The sequence below is a fragment of the Octopus sinensis genome, linkage group LG5, assembly GCF_006345805.1.
Source record: "Octopus sinensis linkage group LG5, ASM634580v1, whole genome shotgun sequence".
NCBI classification, from domain to species: domain Eukaryota; kingdom Metazoa; phylum Mollusca; class Cephalopoda; order Octopoda; family Octopodidae; genus Octopus; species Octopus sinensis.
The window spans coordinates 72681399-72689827 of NC_043001.1; positions in this window are offsets into that span (position 1 = coordinate 72681399).

The following is an 8429-nucleotide window of genomic DNA, read 5'->3' on the forward strand; positions in this document are numbered from 1 at the left end:
CATTCATGGTTATTAAAGACAGCATAAGTAGAAAGAAGCTGAATACATTGTCATAGAACCGACCAAGAGTTGGTAGTACACAATATTAGGTAGGGTGAGTGTTAAAGTGAGAATATTTATATGTTTCCATATGTTTTATCAACTGGAAAATTTGTGTTTACATTTGTACAATTATTTGTACATAAATAGCACATACGAGATAGTGAATAAGATAGTTAAGTCTTCATTTCATGAAATATTTGTTATATGTATATATATGTACCCACACACACACACACACACACACACATATATATATATATATATATATATATAATATAATATATATATATATATATATATATATATATATATATATATATATAAAGGAATACAAAAATAGGACAAGATTGCAAAACATCAAGACAGTTAGATGATACAAAAAAGGACAAGAAAAAACAAGGACGGAAAAATTCGGAGTTTTCTTTCCTCAGTCGAGTTCCAGATTATCTTTGCAATTTCGGCTGATTATACTCGAGATTGCCCCAATCTGGCCAGTCCCAAAGAAAAACCAAGCTAAGAGCTCTAGATTCCTTGGAAGAAAGCAGCTAATGTATACGAAAACAAGGACGAAAAATAAAACCGAGAAATAGTACACAACAGGACATTAACAACAGGTGTCTTTCAACTAAGGACGAATTAAATTAAGCTGGCGTGTGTGGAAGTGAAGCCTGGCGACAGGGACATAAGAGATGACAGGCTTGGCCGAACACCGGTCACGTGGAGAGATAGGAGAGAGGTAGAGGCAGAGGGATAGAAAAATGTGAAGGGACGAGAAAAAAAGAAAAGGGACAGAGTGAAGTGAAAGAGGGGGGAATGTGAGAATGAAGAGAAGGCTAGGAAATGTAAGAGAGGGGGATCGAAAGAAAGAAGAGTGGAAAGAACGAAGTAAATGTGAAGGGGCTGATAGAAAGAATGAGAGTCGTACAAAATTTATATATATATATATATATACATATATGTACTTACATATAAGAGACCAAAGTGTACGTACGCCGCCATATGTATATAAAAAGGAATGCAAAAAATGGGACAAGTACGCAAAATATCCAGACAGATGAAACAAAAAAGAGACAAGAAAAAACAAGGACGGGTCATTCGGAGTTTTCTTTCTTCAGTCGAGTTCCAGATTATCTTTGCAATTTCGGCTGGTTATGCTCGAGATTGCTCCAATCTGGCCAGCCCCAAGGAAAAAGTAAGCCAAGAGCAGTAGATTTCTTGGAAGAAAACAGCGAATGTATACGAAAACAAGGACGGAAAAAACCCCCAGAGAAATGTACATAAACACAAATGCAAATAACAGGGCATTAACAACAGGTGTCATATATATGTATGTATATATGAAAATTGTTCAGGGACAGAGTTAAGTAGAAAAAGGGAAAATACCTTCTTACATTACTGACTAACAGAGTTCTGTGTAGCACCTGAAGTTGTTCTGTTCAGAAGTTCAATATCCCATCGTTTATAACGTTCAGTCAAAACTTCTAAAACCTTCGGCAGAACTATTTCATGGGAAAATTCACAAAACTCACTTTCAAGTCTACTGTTCATTTGGTTACACACCAAATGATCTGATTGCTCAAATTATGTTCTTGAAGGCACTAACGCTTTTTATGGCAATATAGTTAATTTCTTGTAGCAAGTCTTGCCTTTTTATAGCATTATAGCTATCCCTCGTTTATCGCGGTAGATTGGTTCCGAGACCGGACGCAATAACTGAATTTCCGCGAGTTAGGGACACCATATTTACAGTATTTATTTAACGTGTATTTGAACTTTTAAAACCCTCCCTGTACTGTTAACAACGCACCCATTACAGTAGTCTATTAATAACAAGGACAACACTTTAGATTTAAAAAAATAAAGATTGTTACTGTACTCAACACGAAAGAAGTTGAAGTAAAATTTGAATGATAATGGTGATGAATTTGCTGCGCAGTAGAAATGATGATGATGAAGCTGACGGCGGTGCCCTTTCCTGGGACACCTCTTCCACTTCTTCCGAAGGTGCAACCGTAGTAGTAGCAGCAGGAACTGGCTCCTTTTTACGAGGCTGCAAAAACGTGATAGGAAGTTGCTGCCACTGCTTCTTTTTCCATTCAAAGAGCATCTTGTAGGGATTCATGACTTCGTCGACCTTGTTGCAAAATTGCACAGAACGAACCATATCATCGTCCCATTCCTGTGACCCCTCTTTCAATTCTTTAGCCAGGTTGCAGCGCTTGGTCAGCCGTTCCAAAGTCAAGCCAGTTTGGTCGACAGCTATTTCCGTTTCTTGCTGCGTTTCTTCTTCTTCTTCTTCTTCTTCTTCTTCTTCTTCTTCTTCTTCTTCTTCTTCTTCTTTTCTTCTTCTTCTTCTTTTCTTCTTCTTCTTCTTTTCTTCTTCTTCTTCTCTTCTTCTTCTTCTTCTTCTTCTTCTTCTTTCTTCTTCTTCTTCTTCTTCTTTTCTTCTTCTTCTTCTTCTTCTTCTTCTTCTTTTCTTCTTCTTCTTCTTCTTCTTCTTCTTCTTCTTCTTCTTCGCTTTTAAAAATCCGCGATGTTGTGAATCTGCGATAGTTGAACTGCGAAGTAGCAAGGGACCACTGTATAGCTGGGTTGTAGTTCTAAATTGGGAATCTGAGTAAGATGGTTTGAGACTCAGCAGAAGCCTTGCTGCAAAGTCTCACCCTCTGTAATATGTCAAGTCAACCTTAAGTGAACAAATTCATTCAAACCTAATATCTAGTTTCCAACTTAGCTAAGCTGAAAGAAAAAAAAAGAAACTAAGTAAATGTCTTGTACAAGGACATAATACTTAACAGACATTTGGATAAGAATTCATGGGATGGTGCCTCTAATTGAAACAATCTTTAGAATTCTTTGTCTGTCTCTTTCTCTGTTTGTTTGTCTGTCTGTCTCTCTTTTCTCTCTCTCTCTCTCACTCCTTGTATCTCTCTATCTGTTACTCTCTCTGTCAGCTTCTTTCTTTATCTGTCTGTCTCTGTCTTTGTTTCTCTCTTTCTTTCTTTCTCTCTCACTTTATGCCTCTCTCTCTCTTTCTTTCTTTCTTTCTCACTATATGCCCCTCTCTCTCTCTTTTACTCACCCCTTTCTCACTTCCACCCCTCTTTCACTCCCCCATTTCCCAATGATATATCTACCTTTACTTTATCAATTATATGATGAAGAGTAGGTACAACATGGCCTACTTACTTTGCAAACACAAAGTCCTGGGTTTGATCCCACTACATGTAATTTTAGATAAATACCATTTTCTATTGCCTCTTGTCAACTCATCCTTGTGAGTGAAGTTGGGTTGATGGAAACTGCATAGTAGCCCATCAGACAGATTGTACCTGCAATTCAAATGGAACAGCCTTACCACTGGCTGTGTCACTCTGATTCTGCCTGAGAATTATATTATGGGTACACCTATCTGTGGAATGTTCAACCACTTACACATAATTCAGGAGCAGCTAACTCTGATCAAACAACAATAGCCTCAGTGTTCAAATGAAAGAGACTAATGGCTAATGTGCCAAAGTATTCTGCCACTGAAATTAATCAGAGAACCAGTTTCAATTCCTAGTTAACAGACATAGGCGTAGGAGTGGCTGTGTGGTAAGTAGCTTGCTTACCAACCACATGGTTCCAGGTTCAGTCCCACTGCGTGACACTTTGGGCAAGTGTCTTCTACTGTAGCCTCGGGTCGACCAAAGCCTTGTGAGTGGATTTGGTAGACGGAAACTGAAGGAAGCCCGTCGTATATATGTGTACATATATATATATGTGTGTGTGTGTGTGTGTTTGTGTGTCTGTTTGTCCTCCCAACATCGCTTGACAACCGATGCTGGTGTGTTCATGTCCCCGTAACTTAGCGGTTCGGCAAAACAGACCGATAGAATAAGTACTAGGCTTACAAAGAATAAGTCCTGGGGTTGATTTGCTCGAATAAAGGCGGTGCTCCAGCATGGCCGCAGTCAAATGACTGAAACAAGTAAAAGAGTAAAAGAGTAAAAGAGACATGTCAACAATATGGCTGTAGGGAAAATATCTAGATATCTAGAGAATGTGTCTGCATACTCAATACACATATATAGCAGGGCCTATAAAGTCAATTGTTTAAAAAAAAAACTCAATTAACCAAGATTATTCATGCAATTATTAGATAAAATACTCCTGTTGAGGTGTTTAAAATCTTAAAACTGAAAAAGCCTAAAGTGATAATTCCCATTAACCAATTGAAATCTTTTTTGAAAATCGAAGATGATATAGATGAAAGCAGATTTAAAGTCTTTCACCATATGGCTCATAAGAGTGAGCTTTTGCTTGCTAATTGCAAAGATAATCTCAGTTAATCAAGTTTTTCAACTCAATGTACTTAAATAAAATATATATTCTTTACTTTTAGGATAAAACTATTAGAAGAGCATGGAAGCCACACAAGATCTTGTCTTTCTTTATTCTTTAGTCTCTAATTTGCTTTAATCCTCATGACTAAAGCATACTCTGCATTCAGATTAGATTAGATTAAAAAACAAGACAACAAAAAACAACAAACAAAAAACTGAGATGACAATGACGGGAATAGACTTTGAAATTTGTGATGTGATATTTAGCTGTTTCTCTGTCATAAACATATATGTATCGTCATTGTTGTCATCATCATCATCATCATTTTACACTCACTTTTCCATGCTTGCATTGGTCAGATAAAATTTGTTGAAGCAGATTTTTTTTTTTACAGCTGGATGCCCTTCCTGTCACCAACTTTTACCAGTTTCCAACCAAAGTGATATTTCCCCATGGAAGGCTGGAAACAAATAACATCACTGGCATAATGGGAGTTCTCATTTACAAGACAAGTGTACACACAGACACACACATGTGTGTCTGTGTGTGTGTGTGTATTTCACTTAGGCATTGTAAGACTAATAACCTAGTGTAGAACTCATATACGTATTCTTCAGAACAACATATTAGTCAATTACAGAGCAGTAATAAGAAAATAAAATGACAAAGAAATAAACGATTATCTTATGACCTTCATATATAAATAAACTGTATTTTGTATTCAGGGCTCCAATCAGGCTATAAATAAAAAAATATAAATGTGCCCTTTTAAAGCCTAGCCAGGCTCATGGGCCCGGTTTCCTGGTTTCAATGGCGTATGTCTTCCCCAGCTGGATGGGACACCAGTTCATTGCAGCATTACTCATTTTTGCCAGCTGAGTGGACTGGAGCAACGTGAAATGAAGTGTTTTGCTCAAGAACACAATGCGTCAGTTGGTCCAGGAATCGAAACCACAATCTAATGATCATGATGCTGACACCCTAACCACTAAGCCACATGCCTACACAATCAGGCTATAAGGAGTTATTTAAGCACTCAACTATGAGTCTACTGCATCCTGTAGCAGAAACAGCTGTAAGCTAATGAAGTTCATAAGATAATTTGTTTCTTTCTGTGTCATCTCATTTTCTCATATGTGTGTGTGTACATACATATATACGATGTGCTGTTTCAGTTTCTTTGTTCTAAATCTACACACAGTGAGACATAACCTGAGACCACATGGTTATTAAATCCATTATAATTCCATGTTTCAAAACAATTTAAATGGTGGAGTTGTTCTTGTGTGACAAACAACTTGATTTGAGACTCTGTTAATACTGAAGTAAAATACACCACAGACGACATCCATGTTCAGGGCTGGCCTAGGGCTGTGTAAGCCATGTTGCTACCTCTTACTTTTTATTTGTTTCAGTCATTAAACTGCAGGTATGTAATATAGGGGCTTTAGTTGAATGAATCAAATGAATGAATAAAATCATTCTCAGTACTTATCTTTTATGGCTGGTACTTATCCTATCATCTTTTGGGTGGTTTTTTTTTTACCAGACTGCTAAGCTTTGTGGACATAAACAACCCTATATTACATGTCTGCAGTTTAATGACTGAAAAAAATAAAAAGTAAAAGGGAGCACACACACACACACACACACACACACACACACACACACACACACACACACACACACACACACACACACACACACACATATACACACACACATACACACATACATTTACATGCATGGCTGGGCACCTTGAACAAATGTTTAGAGGACACTATGGCTCAGAGCCCAACTGTGTCTTTGTGAGGAGATTTGATAAGCACAAACTGAAAGAAGCCCACTATATACACGCATGTATGTAGATAGATACGTGTGTAAATATATATGTTAATATATGTATATTTTTAAAAAAAGGATTGAATGTAGATTCGTCCTTTAATTAGTGTAGTTTCCAAAAGATTTCCAATGTTGATTCTTCATACTTTACTTTGAATTTACCAATGTTAATTACAGCAGTTGTAAGTGAGTGTCACTGTTATGAAAGAGTTGTTCTTTCTTTCCAATCTTCCACAAAATCATGTGTGAGCAAGGTTATATATGTATATTAAGTATATGATTTAAGTTATAGGACAAATGCAATCATATTTTTTGTAAATGGAGGAGATTAGATATGAATATGGAATAAATTATCTTTTATTCATTTCGCTATATGATTGTTTCATGCAGAAAAACAATAAATTCATTATCAGAATCTGAGTTGTCAAAAGAGTACTCATCAGTAGCACAATAAGAAAAAAATAATAAGTTGTGGTTTAAATAGACATGACTCCAAGAACAATTACACATTACAAAATTTAGTAAGAACACCATACCCATGTAATTCTTAAGTCTCCCTTTTTTCTTTATTTAGTTTTTATTATTTTTTTCTTATTGTGCTACTGATGAGAACTCTTTGACAACTCAGATTCTTAAAATGAATTTATTGTCTTTCTGTGCGAAACGATCGTATAGTGAAATGAATAAAAAATAGTTTATTCCATATTAACATCTAATCTCCTCCATTTACGAAAAATATGATTGAATTTATCAAACTTTGTCCTATACATACATATACATACATACATATATATATATATATATAGATATATATATATATATTATATATATATATATATGCATATATATATATATATACATATACATACATACATATATATATATGCATATATATACATATATATATGCATATATATATATATATGTATACATACATAAATATATATATAATATAAATATATAATATATAAATTAGAGAAAAAAAACACTATTATGCAATTAGTGGGTTTTTCTCTAATTTATATATTATATATTTATATTGTGAAATTTGATTTAATACTAAATTGAATTTTTCCCTGTAAGTTTGGAGTTATACTCCCTAATATTATTATTATTATATAAATATATATATATATGTATGTATGTATATATGTATACATATACATATATAAATATATATACATACATACATACGTATATATGTGTGTGTGTTTGTGTGTGTATAAATATACATTTATATACATATATATACATATGTGTAAACATAAACAATAAAAGTCAGGAGGGACAAGAGATGAATATATATTTATTTACTCACATGACAACCATATGATTATAACTGTTTCACAACCTTCTTCATGTAGTATTAATTTCAGTGTGGAAGAAATTATGCTTACATGTTGGCATTGATATGTATGCTCCACATTATACAATACAGTGTATATTCACAAATCAGTAGAAATATAGAAAGCTAGCTCATGAGATCACCAGAACATTATGGTTTCACCAACAATCAATTCAATGTGTATGTGAGTGTGTTTGTATGCTTGTTTGTTTTACTGTCTCCTTGCCTTGACATTAGACAGCAGTTGTAAGCTAGTGTCACTGTCATGCAAGAGTTTTCCAATCTTCCACATAATCATGTGTGAGCATGGTGAAATATTACCTTACTTGGAAACCAATGAAGGTTAGCTATGGGAATGACATCTAGCCATACATTTTTCTGATCTGTGCCTGCACGAAATAGCAAATGCGTCATTTATATATATATCATCATCATCATCATCATCATCGTTTAACATCTGCTTTCCATGCTGGCATGGGTTGGACGGTTTGACTGAGGACTGGTGAGCCACAGGCTGCACCAAGCTCAATCTGGTCTGGTAAAGTTTCTATAGCTGGATGCCCTTCCTAATGCCAATCACTGTGAGAGTGTAGTGGGTGCTTTTTATATCCCACGAGGGCCAGTCAGGCGGTTCTGGCAATGACCACGCTCATGCTCAAAAGGTGCTTTTACGTGCTACCTGCATGGGAGCCAGGCTGGTAGCAGTTGCAACGACCACACTCGAATGTTGCTTTTCACATGCCACCGGCACATGTGCCGGTAAGGCAACGCTGGCAATGATCATGCTCAAATGGTGCTTTTCACATGTCACCAACATGGGAGCCATATATATATATATATATACATGGACAATATGGGATTGTCATGGTTG